The following is a 12,942-nucleotide window of genomic DNA, read 5'->3' on the forward strand; positions in this document are numbered from 1 at the left end:
TGTACCTCTTCCTTCACAAGACTATTCAGTGATATATGACGTTCTGGCAAGAAGCTTATCCTAGTCATATGGCTCAGTTTTACCCTGCTTACGTTCAGCCATATACTCCAGTTATAATCCAATGTCATATTCCTCTCAAAGTGTCACTTCATCTTCTAAACTGTACATTATATCTCATTTCCACATCTCCAATAGTGCTGTATATAGAGGCATTGAGGCACCATGAAATGCATTGTCCATAAGGGTACAAATAAAAAGAAAGCAGCCACCTGCTTATGTACCATTGTGTGTAGTAAAAAAATAACAGAAGCAAATTCCCCTGAAAATGATGGTTAATTATATGTGAGTCCAACAATTGTTAAATATTACCTTCAGCATTTTTCTCTGCATAGCACAGTTGCATAAAACAAACTCCATTCCTAGCATCAGGTCTAATATCTGGAAAATCAATAGTAGTCAAGGCAGGTAAGCCATAATACATTCTTACACAGATTCATCACTCGTTGCAATGAGAAAGAAATTATATTAGAACTTGCAGATATATCAGCAGTCTTACCATTACAAACATTCATCGTACTAACACTGTAACCTGAACTTAATGTGAATTTCTAATGACATAATTCTTCAAAAAACATGTTCTGTTTACAGTAAAGAAACACAGGATATGTGTGTTAGTATCCTACCCTAAAATATTTTCATGTGCAAGTTTTAAGTCAGGAACATAATCTTCCTATGCACTGTTATTTAATTGTTATTATTAAAATAATGAAAAAATGAGGTAAGGGAAGACAGACTGGTAATGATTTACTAAGCACGCTTTGGTAACTATTAATATGGTTCGAGATGCAAGGCGAAAACCATGATCTGTGTATAAAATAAAGACCATGTTTTAAAATCACCATCCAGATCAGATTTCCTTCACTTAGAATTGAGAATTAATATTATATATATAATTATGACTGAAATTTGTCAGAATAGAAGGGGCCATTTTCAATATTTGGAGGTGAATAAAAGCTACAAATTATACCACGTTCTTGTGTAGAGAGCATAGAGCTGATAGGAAGCTTTAAAATTATATCAAGTTTTTCTAGTGGGAAATATTTGCTGTTCACTTTTGACAGAGTGCACTCTAATAGCCAGGCAAGCAGATTCAAGAATTCACCTTCACTGGATTTTTTAAATGCCCTGTTAACATCGACTTTCACTCACAGTCACGGGTTTCACAGCCTAATGGACTGGGAGCAGAGGAAAAAGCCCAAAGAGTAAAGTAATGCTCTGATGATACTCAGTTCGGCCCTGCGGCAGCTGAACTTTTAAGGGTTTCATTTGCCTATTTAAAGTCAGCTCCTCTTAACTAATATCCAATGGTGTCAGTGCAAATAGCTACATCACCAGGCATTTTTCAAATTGTTTCAATTGCAAATTTTATAGACAGATGAGTCCCTTGCAGAGAGCTATGAAAATAACAAATATCTTATACGAAAGGACAATGGCTCAGGTGACTCACTCCCTGCATAGAGGATGGAAAATGAAAGGGTAAGCCCTTGAATAAGAACTGACTGAGACCTGAGTGAGACCAGTTACGGGGATAATTAGTTAAAGTCTTTTCATTTATACATTAATGAACCAGAAGATCAAAGACTTTGGCTAGGCGTATAACCACGACTGCAACATTGTCTTGCTATGCAATAATGAACTCATTATTTGCTGCTTTCATAAATTACATGTGGTAGACTATTTTATTTTTAATACTGTATATAAAGCACAAAAACAACTACAATATTATTTTAGAAAATTTTAATTGCTAAGCATGCACTTTCATGTAATAAGCACATTCTTACTTTCAGCTGATTGCTGCTACCAATTCTATCCTTCCACTGGAAATTTACTGACAGGTGGCAAACCTTTTCTTATTTTGTGGAAGAAAGGGGAAAAAAGTGACTGAATGACCGAAGCAGACTTGAAGTATGTTCTATCACTTAAGAAAAATCTGAAAAATCTACCTCACAGGTAGGAAAAACAGATCAACATGCTAAGATTACGTAAGATTGAGAAAAATAAATATTCTAGCACTCAACCTCCCACCATCTTTTTTGTGCCAATGTGCTTCTGTCATTTATCATATTAGGGACAGATATGCCTGGATCCGTGATCACAGAGTTGATGTTTAGCTTGGACGATTATGTATTTAGGGGTTGATCTTAAGAAATCTGGAGTGTATTTCTCTTATTTCTGTAGACTTTCTGCAACACCATACAGGTTATATGATATTTCTCTTTCAGGTCCAGAGCTATAAAGCATTGTATCACTTTACACAGCTGCTGGAAGAATAAATGTATAGAGCTTCACAGTCTATAGTCAGAGAAACTTACAAATACACATCTGATTGAAACTTCCAGATAAAATCGCAGCAGTTCATGAAGGAAGTTGTTGGCTGTTACTATTGGCAGTAAAACATGATATAGAGAAAAGCCTTGTCACAAATGGACAAGTTATTATGTGGGCATGTTAGTATACGCTCTTTTAAAATGGCATAAGAAAGAAAGGTATTTTATCTGTTGGCAAATTTTCTCATGCAAAAAAGATATATTCACTTTTATTTATGACCCACTAAGAAGATCTGACACTGCTGGGGAGAAGTTTAAGCTTAGGCACTAAGCCATCCAGTTGCTACAGCAACAGAAAGCAATTATTCACTGCTCTGGGACATAGGGTAAACCTGACACATTGATTGCCATCCATCCCCCCCCCCCCCCCCCTAAATTTTTTTACTTAATGATTTACCTTCAAGATGATTCACAACTCAGATGAAAATAAGGGTGAGTGAAATCCCAACATCGAACAGTTTATTCAAAAGCTCTTTTTGCCTGGAAATTATCCACAAGGTAACATTTTTCCATGTGCTTCATTAATTTGAATTGCTCTGCAAACTTTTGTCAACCCCCACAGTTCTCACCAAGTATTCACCAAAGCTTTTGTTTTCAGTATGACTATTCATAATGTCTTATTCATCCTGTGACCTCAGTAATGTGTTATGGTTGTTTTTCTCCCTAACTGGATGACTTGAGAACCCACAAAGAACTAAGAAGGCTGCAGGAACACTTCCACTGAAAATCCTTGTGCATGTCAGAGCATGTCATTGCAGAGGTGCAGCTATATAGTTGTTTATGGTTTGTCCCTATTTCACAAACACTATAGTAAACAAAATGGCAAGCCAAATGCAAAGACCAGTAAGTACAGTCCCAGGTTGTTATTAAAATATACATTCCCAAAACTCTTTGAATGACTTCAAAGTTCCCTTGAGAAAGACACGGAGAAACTCATCATTGCTTCGCTAATATGCGGGATCCATACAGTACGGTTTTGCTGGCTCTTCTTATGTCCTAGAGAGAAAAAGGGATGTGGCCAAGAGACCTTCAACTAGATGTGCTTCCCCAGGAAGTGCTCACAGCCTCTGAAAAGGATACGTCAGCCATAGGAGCTACAGTGTCACGGTGGGTGCCAAGGGGCACTGCCATTGCCAGTGCCAGTGCTGCAGAGTGCCTCATACTCTGTCTCTAAAAGTCTTTCAAGAGGATTTTAGAGGCGAATGAGACTTTGGTCTAGACATTGAGTTCTTTTTGGTAAACAAACAGTGTTTACTATAGTATCTATGAAGGAAAAAAGAAAAGGGGGAGCAAAAAAAGATCCTTCTGACACCAAACATCCAAATCTAAATGCAGGGGGCAAAGTCAGAAGACTTGTGCCATCAGCTTCAAGGACACCAGATAGTGCTAGCCCAGCAATCGATACCACCCACGGTTCCACGCCAGGAGCAGTGCCCATCTGACCTGCATAGCTGCAGGCTTTCTGGAAAGCGCATTCTTCTTTTGTCACTTCAGCTCTGATAAACTCTGAATCATCATTTCCTTGGTAAACTTTGGGAGGCAGAGTCCTCTCCTTCCTCACTCCAGCTTTTGTAGCCTGCTAATTTCAGAGTTGAGACAGAACTAAAATGTTAGATTAACTTATCACTCTCTGTGTCAGTGCAAGACTACCTTCACTATATTATATGAGTCTATGAAACACCAAAAGCAGTTTCTCTCCTTAACTTTTAGCCCTTTAACTAGTGCTACTAGTTAAATCACTAGTGCTACTAGTTAAATCACTAGTGCTACTGCTGAACAGCATGAGTCCAAATTACTCCAGTCCAGTAATGGAGCTATGCTTCCACTGCCCCCAGTTGGCTCGTGTAGGGAGGAGGCAGGATCTCTAGACTTGTCCCAAATCTTAACATTACCTTTTCTTCTGCCTGCCCGTGCCTGAGACTGGTAACAAGAAAGATATTCATTCCTTTGGTCTCAATACAAAGCTAGCTGTCACTTTGAGTGCTAGCTTATCTCTCTCCACCTGTAATTAAAATGTCTAAGGAAGGGCAGCATATGCTTAAACTGCATACCTGTCTTGAGATAAAAACACTGTTTGTTGGATTAACTCTTTTGCATGCCTACTGTGTGATTTGCATTCCTTTATCACAAACAACTATTTCCTGCAGCCCTATTGTCCCATCAGAATTGTGACTGTTTCTAGATCAATGTTCACAATGACCAGTCAATATCAGCTTGTCCTCTGACAAAAATCATTCCCAGAGACATGTGAATCAAGCAGCTTTAGATGGGGAAGAAGAAATACATTTAGCCACAAATGTTATGAGGTTTTTTTCTTTTGGGCAGTGGATCAGATGAGAGCTTAAATTCTTCTAATAATTTTCCTTCTCCTGTAAATGCATCCTACTATTATGGTAGCTGGAGAGTGAAGATGAGACGAAGAATCCTATGAATTGTTTCTAAAATGAGGGAAAACTTCTAGGTAGAAAAAGACCAAACTAAAGTAGGCTTTCCAATCCATACTAACAAACAGATCTTGAGCCATGACATTTACTGTAATTAATCCTTGAAGTATTTGGCACAAACACATGCAATGGCTCTACCACTATAATCACAACTGCAGGAGTATATTTTTGCCCCTTTTTGCTTTAAGAGTGGATCTGTCTCATAGTCCTTACAACAGATCACATGATCCAATGCATCACTAAAACGTCAAGGAAAATTAAGCTCAGGATGAGTCTGTGCAATTGGTCACCATTCCTGCACATGGACAGTCTGTGAAGAAGCTATTTCTAGGATTAAGCTGCTTGACAGTGAGCAAAGTATAATTTTTTTTATATTAAAATCTAATATCTGCACTTGCACATAAATAAGGTAATAATAAGGTAATAAATACTTACACAGGTAATGGAAAAGCATGTAATTCAAAAAAAAAAAAGGAAATTAAAATTTTTCACAGTTCAAAATTTTATTCTTCCATGAAAAGGTGAGGAAAAAGGGAAGGAAGCAGAAAGGAATTTTAGTTCACCTTTTTAGCAGAAATCCTAACTGTTTTTAAGATGATTCTTGACCTGCAAATGGAAGGACGTACATGAATTAGCAACCTTCAACAGGAGAGAATAGAACTCAACAGTTACAACTCTTAGATTTGTTATAGTCTCACCAGAGTTTTCTTTTATCTTTTTAGTTCACTTTTGAATCTTCTGTTGTTACAGAGTCTGCAAAATGAGTTATAGAGTTGCAAGATAAAGCCCAGGCATACCTATTCAACAGTGACTCACTGTGCAGCTTGAGCAAGTGTCTGTCTTATTTTGTGAAGAGGTAAATGGGGGAGTGATAGTTCTCAGTCTCGTAAAACCCTTCAAGAACTTCCTATGAAAACGACATAGCTCTGCCTCTACAATCTCTTACCTGCCTCCTTCCTAGCCCATAGTAACCTAGTAACAGCAAAGCACAAAAGTTCTGCAGAAAAACAACTCCTACTACTCATCATGTATTTATATCAGGTGTCGGAACCCCCACCCATCTCTTCCCGACACTGATTTAATTATTGAGATATCTAGTAAGTGTATCTCATCTACAAGACCAATAATGCACCATCACTGTGGAGTGGGAGATAGGGTGGGGACTGACAGCAAGCTAAATATATGGAGAGGGAAAAAGAAATAAAAGGAAAACCTTACAGCAAAATATATGCTCAATTATTCAGGAGTTTTTAATAGGAGATCCATGAAAAAGGCAGAGGTGAGGGCTGCGGAGGGCTGTGAGCAGGTGGAGAATTCTGATGGCTGAAGGATAGGACTGAAGCTGGATCTGTGGTGTCCACTAAGTATCCAGTGGCTGGATGCTTTTAAGGTCCCAGTAACATTATTTGTGGGTCAGGGCCTTTACTATTCTGTGCAGTATCACTCCATACATCTAAAATGACAGAGATAAAGTCATGGGACATTGTGTTAACTTTTTATACTTTTCAGAGCTTTTAGAAGAGATAAAGATGCCTTTACAATATCCTTTCCTGCTGTCTTCCTGCTACTAGATAAAGTGGAAGTAAAAAGAGCTCTTTGGTGGCCTGCCCTGGGTGACCCAAACTGCCTTGGCTCTGCCTGATGCAAGATCAGCCCACAGCAGGGAACGAACGACCCAGTGTCAAGGTAAGTGCAGCAAGTGCTCTTGAAAACATGAGATGTAGACAGTGTAAAAGCAGTGTTGTTTCCTGCTTGACTCACCCTTTGTTTTTAATTTGATATGTCATCCACTTGTTTACAGTGACACAGACCTAGTCTGGAGAAACCAATACATGATTTCCAAAGAGCTAACACATTCCATCACGGGTCATAATCCCACGCTTGATGGATACATCATGGCCTCTGTCATGCTGGTGTGTGGAATTGCACAGAGGATAACTAATTTCTTGATTTGCCTGTCTCAGACGGTGCCATAGAGGTGGATATGTATAGTGGTAACAAAGCGCTGGGCTGTACTGACACATTGTGATTGGACTCAGCTGCAATATCACAGTTTCATAATGCGTAAGGTTTTGAAGAATCAAACAGACCCCAAACATCCTATAAAGCAGCCACACACAACCACAGGTCAGACCTGCAAAAGCAGCGCTGGCCAGAGGCTGTGACCCAGTGCAAAGCATCCAGGTGCACAGTGTGGGTAGAGACAGAAAAAGAGAGGCAGAGGGCTGGGTATAGAGATATGGACAGGTATTACTTGATAGGAAAAACCTCAGGACAAGGGAAGGAGCACCATCTGGTGGAAAACAGGTCAAAATTAAAAGCAGTGATTCTCCTGATCTTTTCTTTATCATCAGCTGGCAAAGAATAAAGGAATTACTATTGCTTTTAACTCACTTCGCACAACTCTGGGAACCCCTGACTTACTCTTCACAGAAGATCAGATCTGTCTCACTGAATGTAATCTGTGAAGCTCATCACATAAGATAAAACTGTGAGTCTGGGGAAACTTGAAGTTTTAGGACCATTTTGATTTAAATTCTTGAGCAGAATTAAATCCAGGTATGACATGCATTAAAAAAAAAAAATTTTACTTTACTTCTAAAATTCCAAATTTTCTAGATTCAACCTGTTGCAATTCTATACCAGCCCATACACATTCAGTGTTTTCTCTGAAAAAAATGCATCCTTGGGACTCTGTTTTTATACATTTTTAGGCATTATACCTCTCTGAAGTCAGACGAATCCCCCATCTTCATTTGTTACAACTCTGAATTTCTTGAAAAGAGGGAAGTCAGAAGGATCAATGAGACCAAGAAATCCTAGTTACCTGAAAATTTGGATCTTCTGGCACAGTTCCCAAATCCCATATGGGCTGTGCCTCAGAAATTCCCATAGCAGCACTGTTAACTATAGATACATCTTGTCTGGATTCTCTCCTGTCTAGTGGGTGTTGCAACACTAGATGTTGTCTTTTAGTGACAAACCTCTTATTCCTCATTTTGCCATTTCCATTGAACCTGTGGTGTCCTTGGGACTCATAGTCATGTGTTAGATAGAGTTAAAACTGGCCAATAGCTGAAAAATATCCAAGGAGGCAGATAGGAAAGATGCACATGAACTTACGCACACCAAATTTCTCAGGAAACAAGACTGCAAAGATAAGAAGGCAAATGTGAGCCATTAACCAGTCTGATTGTTTTGCAATGAATGGATCTCAGGCTAATGATTGCAGAGTACTTCTGCAAGAGTATTCAACGCAGCAGTGGAAAGATGCCAAACCTATCCGGTAAACAATTCAGAAGAATTAAGAGCAACATTCAGCAGAATTAAGCTGGTGAGTTAGAATTCAGGTCAGTTCCAATGATTCTGTAATTTGGAAAAGAGAAAACATCTAGTAGGAGTTTCAGGTTTTAATATTGAATCAGCAAACACCATTTAATATTTTTACAGTAGGGAAGATCCAAGGGACACCTGAAAAGAAACTCCAAAATCAGCAGCTTTCCAAATTACATTAGAAGCAGACTACCAAGTCTTTTAACTTGTGTCCTCGAATGGGGTCAGTTTCTTTTCCCTACTTTTATTTTAACAGCATTTACCTGTCTTGTACTCTATCTAGCCCCTTGCTTACTCCCCCTCACTGGGAAAAATGAGAAAACTCATCAGTTGCAATAAAGATGGTTTAATAGGTAAAGCAAAAGCTGCACACACAAGCAAAACAGAACAAGGAATTCATTCACTGCTTCATCCATTGGCTGGCAGGTGCTCAGCCATCCCCAGGAAAGCAGAGCTGTGCAACAGCTCCTTGGGAAGACAAACGCCGTAACTCTGAACATCCCCCCTTTTCTTCATCTTCCCCGAGCTCTATATACGGAGCATGATGTCACATGGTATGGAACCTGACCAAAGGTGGGGTCAGCTGTCCTGGCTGCGACCTCTTTCAACTCCTTGTGCACCCCCAGACCACTCATGGCTGGGGTGGGGTGAAGAGCAGAAAAGGACTTTACTCTATGTAAGTGCTGCTCAGCAGTAACAAAAACACCCGTTATCAAAACTGTTTCCAGCACAATTACAAATATAGCCCCATGCCCAGAAGAAAGTTAACTCTAGCCCTGTCAAAACCAATGCTGTTTCCAGTAAAATTGAATGTTACACGGACAATGTTTAGTCAAATACAGAGTTTATTAAGATTGTCTTTGATAAAAGGACTGATGGTTCTACACGCTATTGGATTTGCTCATAAATGTTAGTGATATCCAACACTGCATATACAACATCAAATCTGTTTGTAGCTACAGTCGCCAAAATGGCACTGACAGATAAATACATGTTTCTCCATGCTGTTTATCTCACCCTCTCACCTTTGCTGTATACCATGCTGGGAACCACTTGCACAATAGTAGCAATTGCACAAGGAAACAAGCATCTCTGTGTTTTCATAGTTCTGACAACAGATATCTGCAGTCTTTTAAAATCTACCCTCTCCTTTTAGAGATGTTTTTTTTGCACTTGTGTGCTCCTTTACTAACAAATAAAGACCTCTGCTAGTTTGTTTTGTTGTTGTTGTTGTTGTTGTTGTTGTTTTGTTGTTGTTGTTTTTTTCAATGGCATATCACAATTCAGTGGATGGAGTATTCTCTTGCCTGGATTATAATCTTGGGCATCTTTTGCTCCAAGAAACTATGTATCCATCCTGCCATTGCCACATAGCTTCACATATTTGAACCAGGTAGAATTTGTCACTATGTGATTTGCCCAATAATGCCATTTCATGTAATATTCTTTCGAAATTTATATATTTTCACAAAACAATTCAATTTTTGGCAACAGGGAATTTTTTGGTAGAAAAAAAATGCTGCCCTGGTAGATTCCTCACCAGCACTGCATTCAAGTACTTATGAAAAAATGCAATGACTATACTGAAAAAAAGTCCTAACCTCTGCCTAGGAACTTGGATCTTGTGTCTCAACAGGGAGTCATAAAGAGGGCAGTTAAGCCATGAGCTGCATTCCTCACTGACAGCTCTGACCCACTTGGGAAGGCAGTATACATGGCTTCTACACTTAACCATGTAGCTTACACTACATCTACCAAGCAGTAACTGCATATTCCAAGGAGAAATTTCCAGAGGTAATACTGAATTCAGACCTGGAGCCAATGCTAAGAGAAAAAAGAATTTGACTCACTTATTGAATCTATCTCATCAGTCCAACCTGCTCCTTGTTTCAGCCTTGGACCCATGCCTACTTGAGTACATTTAATGTACTAGTCTTGCTCCTATGCATATAATTATCGGTTTCAGACATATATGTGATCTCACAGAGTAATTCTCTTTTTTTTTATTATTTTAATTTTTTTTAATGGAAATAGAATTTAAACAATCAACTTTTTCCACTCTGTAGTCAAACAAAAAGGCTTCATAAATAAACTCCTTTTTGGTTTAAAACTACAAAGACTGTGAGATCTTTATATAATGATGTTATGGTCTAGATGAATATAGGCTACTTGCTAATTACGTTCTTTATTGAAATTCTCTGCCTGAAGTGAGTTTGAGGCTTCTAGATGCCACAAGATATATAATGCCTTCTTTGACCACTTTCTTTTTCTTCTGCTTGTTGTTCATGATTTTTTTATTCCCTAATGGGCAAATAAGAGGGCTGGTCACAAAATGAGTCTATATATTTCATGTAAGGCTGCTGCAGACAGTCAGTTGATGCTTTTTGTAGCTAACTGAATAAGATGCATTGCAAATTTCAGATCAAAGTTCCATTTTGGGAAGTACTTACACACATCAACAGATAGATAGATAGATAGATAGATAGATAGATAGATAGATAGATAGATAGATAGATAGATAGATAAATTGCAGACAGCATTTTAATGGAAGCATATGCAAACTCTTGGAGCTCTAAAACATTAACAACATCCAGAATGACCAGAAAGGAGTCCTTGCCATTGATAATTCTTCTCCATATTTTATCCTTGTTCTACAGGTGATTCTATACAGCACTTTTGAGGAAATTGAACTATCCAAACCTGCTTTCTGTTGAGATCTACAAACACATTCTCTTCTGAAAATTTTAGGTTATGGATGGTTATTGTATTCATTTCAAGAATAATATTGCAATGTCAGATGAACTACTTAGATGATACCTACCTTCCTATACTTAATCATGCACGTATCTTAAAGGAGTTATTTATCTCAATGGGAATCACACTCTAAAATTTACTTCATCATGTGCCTAGGTGAAGGAGGACTGCGGCCAGACTGGGCACTACAGACTTTTTCTAGGCACAGTTTACAAATAAATGGATTGTTCCTGTTTGAAAATTGTAATGTCTATTAAAAATTCATAAAATGCTGGAGATACCTTCCAAAAGGTAATGTTTACAGATTTATATGAAAAAAAAAGAGACAGCACAAAGAATAATATTGACTACTGACTAAAAAATGAAGCATGAGTGGTCTGTGTGACTGTAAACCTTACATTGCTGATCACTGCAAAAGCACTACCTGATAACAACTGTATCCCACTCTCATATGCTGTGTCTAATCTGTAGGACAGCTGATGCTGTAGTTATACAGACTCTTGGTTAATCCAAAGCATAAATTGAAGATTTGAAAACACCATTCCAGACCCCAACAGTAAAAGTGTACAAACACACTTTCCTCATTTTCTGGGTGTTTGGCACACATGCAGGATGGCAGCTCCCCATTGCTCCCTGCCTCTGCCCTCACAAGGCACCTCCCTGGCAGCTCTTCCCTTACAGAAATGTACAGACACATATTAGAGCAAATGTTCTCAAAGCATGACAACTGATTACTATCTAACCTGGCCTTGATACAGCCTGAGCATGTTAAGACCTGACAGTACTTCAGAGTTGTAAAAGGAATTTGATGTTCAGTAAGGACATGCCTTCTAAAATTCACTAAAAGTTGGTTTGGGAGAGAGCTGCAAGCCAGCATAACAGAAAATTAATTGATGGTAAAAGGAGGAATACAGCATGTCACAATACTAGCTGAGTACATATAAAAAGAAAAACATAGCAATTGTAGCACAAACTAACACTGTACTTGTTAGCTCCCAGTTCAGCTTCCTGTCTCCCTGGCTGACCTTTGACTATCATTTGTCTATTCAGGAAAGTGGCCATGAATTAGTTGTGTAGGAAGTGGATATGTATATCCTAAAGCATGTTAGACCTCCAATTCAGTGCTCTCTTGTAGCCTTAAATCACTACAGCCTAATCCTCAAGAATAAAATGATGATATGTATCTTTCTTTTAGCAAGGATAATTTATCTTAGCCTAGCTTTCATTCTATCTTCTATCAAATTTTTGCAGAGCTCTAGTCACATACTATTGTTTTCTGATCCTTTCAGAATGTGCGAGGAATAAAGAAGTTCAAATGTGAATCCTTTGTAATGACAAGGAAAGCCAAATGCTCTTTCCTCAGTGCCTCTTCATGTGAAGACCATGTGCTATTCTTTTGGGACGTGTGAAGGGTTTAGGATTGCTCTGCATGCACAACAATCAGCCATTTGTCTGCTAATCCTTCATGCTTAACTCCTGAAACGTCAAAAGCATTGTTTGAGCCAACAACATTGGCAGCATTAAGCTTTCTGTACTGCCCAACATTCCTGAGAAATAGGAGACACAAATTTCAATTTCTTTCTGGAAGCTGTCTAGTTAAGGTTTAATTTCAGCTGGCTGCTGCACTGATACCTTAGAAAGTCGTTTGAGGGAGACATTCAACAAAATGAAACACAAGAAGAGCCTTAAATGACCTTTCTAAATATTAATGGAGACCCACTATGCTTCTGTACAGCATGAATTATGTTACCCCTATGTTCAGGTTTAAAGTAAAACAAAAGGTCAAATGTGTGCATTCGTACAAAGAAATGCATGGTAAGACAAGAAGTCAAGCGCAGGTGCTAGCTGCTCTTAGTGGTCCACAGGCTGTACTTTGAGCTGTTATTCACTGTGTTACAAAGGAAACACATAGCCCAGTGAGGTTCCTGACCATAGTTTGAAAGGACTTTTGAAGCAACACTTTCTGCCAAGAATTAGTGTGTGATATTAATGGTATACTGGTTTAGAAAGAGGAAAGTCTTCCG

This window comes from Corapipo altera, unplaced genomic scaffold, assembly GCF_003945725.1.
Source record: "Corapipo altera isolate COAL_440 unplaced genomic scaffold, ASM394572v1 23b, whole genome shotgun sequence".
NCBI classification, from domain to species: Eukaryota; Metazoa; Chordata; class Aves; order Passeriformes; family Pipridae; genus Corapipo; species Corapipo altera.